Source organism: Leucoraja erinacea, unplaced genomic scaffold (genome assembly GCF_028641065.1).
Source record: "Leucoraja erinacea ecotype New England unplaced genomic scaffold, Leri_hhj_1 Leri_816S, whole genome shotgun sequence".
NCBI classification, from domain to species: domain Eukaryota; kingdom Metazoa; phylum Chordata; class Chondrichthyes; order Rajiformes; family Rajidae; genus Leucoraja; species Leucoraja erinaceus.
The window spans coordinates 41964-45474 of NW_026576747.1; the positions used below are offsets into that span (position 1 = coordinate 41964).

The 3511-nt window shown below is 56.6% G+C and overlaps 1 pseudogene; it reads right to left on the minus strand.

The window, feature by feature from the left end:
* Nucleotides 1-1130: 1130 nt before the first annotated feature.
* Nucleotides 1131-3511, minus strand: LOC129694832 (trypsin-like; annotated as a pseudogene).

Below are 3511 nucleotides of genomic sequence, written 5' to 3' on the forward strand. Positions count from 1 at the left end.
TTCCGGTCAGGATACTTTCTACTGCACACGGAGTAGAAGGATTGAAGGACCATCTGAGAGACTCTGAATTTTCTAAACTGCCTTAAACTGCGCTGCCTTGCCTTTCTCACCAGTGTGGCAGTGTGCGCTGTCCATGTCAGATCCTCTGTGATGTGGATTCCCAGGTATTTCAAGCTGCTCACCCTATCCACGGTAGTCCCATTAATCCCCAGTGGCGGGTACGCCCTCGGTTGTTGTGCCCTCTAAAGTCCACAATTAGCTCCTTAGTTTTAGTGACATTCAAGAGGAGGCTGTTGTTCTGACACCAGAGTGCCAGGTCAGCCACCTCCTCCAGGTAAGCCTTCTAATCGTTATCAGGCCCACCACCACTGTGTCATCAGCAAACTTGGTGATGGAGTTGGAGCTGAACCTCGTCACATAGTCATGTGTGTACAGGGAGTACAGTAGAGGGCTGAGGACACAACCCTGGGGGGTCCCGTGTTCAGGGTGAGGAGGTTGGAGGTATGTCTCCCCATCTTGACCACCTTGGGCCTGACTTTCAGAAAGTCCAGGACCCAGGCACACAGGGGAATGTTCAGTCCCAGTTCCAGCAGCTTATCAGCAAGTCTGGTGGGGACTATGGTTTTGAAAGCTGAACTGAAGTCAATGAACAGCATCCTCACATAATCCCCCTTCTGGCTGTCAAGGTGAGAGAGAGAGAGGGTGGTGTGCAAAACCTTGGAGACCGCATCATGTATGTGAACTGCAGCGGGTCCATGGTGGGAGGGAAGAAAGCGCAGATGTAGTCCTTGATTAGCCTCTCGAAGCATTTCATGATCACTGAGGTGAGGGCCACCGGTCCTCCGTGTCATTCAAGCAGGCTGGAGAGGCATTCTTAAGCACAGGTACAATAGTGGGTCTCTTGAAGCAGGCAGCGACCACGGACTTGGCCAGGGAGAGGTTGAATATTGTGGTGAACATTCGAGCTAGCTGATTAGCACAAAAGCACGAACTAAATGTAAAACTAAGCGCGCAGTGAACTCCTGTAGTTTGGAGCCCGGGGGAGAGGAACCGGAGCGGACAGTAACAGAAGCCATTCCTCATTGCAACCATTTTATTGATAGTTTCATAGAAACATAGAAACATAGAAATTAGGTGCAGGAGTAGGCCATTCGGCCCTTCGAGCCTGCACCGCCATTCAATATGATCATGGCTGATCATCCAACTCAGTATCCCGTACCTGCCTTCTCTCCATACCCTCTGATCCCCTTGGCCACAAGGGCCACATCTAACTCCCTCTTAAATATAGCCAGTTGTACAGAGAGTGAAAGGCGGAGACCTGGCGCTGCCATCGGGAACATGGGCTCAGTTTGCCTCGATGTCGTGCTGTCGATTCAGGAGACGTAGCTGCAGACGCGAGTGTAGAAGCCGGAATGGTCCCTCACCGCATACCCGTATGCCCATGATCCCACTCCTTGAAGCACTCCGTTACACACCACTGGTCCACCTTACACAAAGAATCAACCTGTCACAAGGTCAGACGGGAGAGGAGGTTAAATGGCTTCGGTAAAGATAGTAAATTGTCCCAAGAGTGTGTAGGATAGTGTAAGTGTGAACGGGTGGTCGCTGGACGGCAGCGACTCGGTGGATCTAATAGCCTGTTTCCGCGTAGTCGTGGGGAGCGAGGGGGGGAATGGAAAGGGAGGGGATAGGGAGGGGGTTAGAGACGAGGAGAAGGGGTGTAGCGGCCAGAGGGGAGGGGGTTACAGAGACGAGGATAGGGGATGTAGGCAGGGGCGGAAATCCCGGGGGGTACAGTACTATGTTTTGTCATCCGGACTTTATCAGCCGCTTTCTAAGGGCTGAATTAGCCCATTCGCGGAGCCTTTCAGCGCCCGTCACGGCTTAAAATCAAACTGCTGCATCGAGGCGATCAAGGCTCCCGATGATGAAGCCTCCGCCGGCCGATGAAAGACCCCGTGAACGGGCCGCCCCAAGGCTGAAGCCTCGCACTAATGCATCTCGCTCTCTCCTCCAGCCCAGCGCGCCGCTTGACTCGGGGGGTGATTGGGTACAGCGTGGAGTCGGCGCCCGATGGGCAGAGGGAACCGGGACCGGCTCACCGGCAGGGATGCGGTTCTCTGCCTGGTCTCTGCTCTGCTGCGGCTGGCAGGTACACAGAGAGAGGCCACTCGGCCCGCGCATTGCTGCTGCCTCACAGCGGCAGGGACACGGGTTTAGATCCTGACTCCCAGCGCTGTCCGTACGGAGTCTCCCCCCCATCCCCCACACACACACCCGACACCCCCACTAGCGCATTGACTGATATTGATCCCACCCTTGCTGCTGAACAGACCGAGCACCAGCACCGAGTGCTCGCTCCGCTACCTCTCTCGCTTAAGATTATTTTGACAGTGGGTCTCCACGGGGCCCACGGCTGAAGCCTCGCCCCCCCCCCCCCAATGTTTTGATAGCGATTTCCTTGCCTGTAGGGTCCGGAGGCGGGGAGACGGGGAGAGGTGTGTAGGTGCGGGAGGGGAGCGGAGGGGAGGGGGAAAGGGAGGGGGTCTGTACCTGTCAGCGGTGGCGGCCTTCCTCCAAGTAGCCGAGCCACATCATGTTGTCATTAATCATTCCCGGATAGGAACCATGACAGTCCGCGTCACTCAGAACCGGGTTGGCGAAGCACTGAAGCTGGTAGCCGCTAACCGCTAGTGGGAGTAAGGTGATAGATTAAACCCTCTCCCCGTCTCTGTAACCCCCTCCATCCCCCCACCCCCCCCCCCCCCCCCCGCTTTCTCACTCCCTCCCTCCCTCTCCCACCCCGCAAACCGCCTCTCCCCCTCTCGCATCATCCTCTTTCTCTCCCGCTCCCTCTCTCTTTCCTCCCCTCCTTCCCTTCACCTCCGCTCCAATTCTCCAACCCCCACCCTCTCTCTCTCCCACTAGTCACGGAGTCTCCCTGGTGCGGCTCCAGCCGGAGTTGAGACACATGTCGCCGGACTGGGCGCAGTGCGTCGGCAGGGGAACGGCGACCACATTGCGGTTCATGGCGGCGGGTTGGGCCAGTTTGATCAACATGATGTCGTTGTCCATGTTGTAATAATCGTATCTGGGATGTCTGATCACCATCTCCGAAAAGATTAACTGTTCCGACCCCTCCGTAGCGGTGATATCATGCTCGCCCAGAAGAACTTCTATTCTCCCACGAACAGACCGTAAAACCAGACCGGGCCTTAAAACAAACCCCGACCGGAGGAGAGAGGGTGTAGACCCCCTGTACTTGCCACTGGTAACACTGAGTTGCCGACCACCCAGCCCGAGTTAATCAGGGCGCCGCTCCACATATGAAAGCCGACGTTGAGGGACACGATCCAGGGTGTGCCGTTTTTACTGCACACGTAACCACCCATCGGCTGTGGGCGCCGCGGCTGTGGGTGTGGGGGAGCGAGAACACGGTCATTGCCAGCGGGGGAGAGAAGAGGGGGATCAGCGGCCGAGAGAGGGGAAAGGAGGGGTGAGAGGAGGGGGA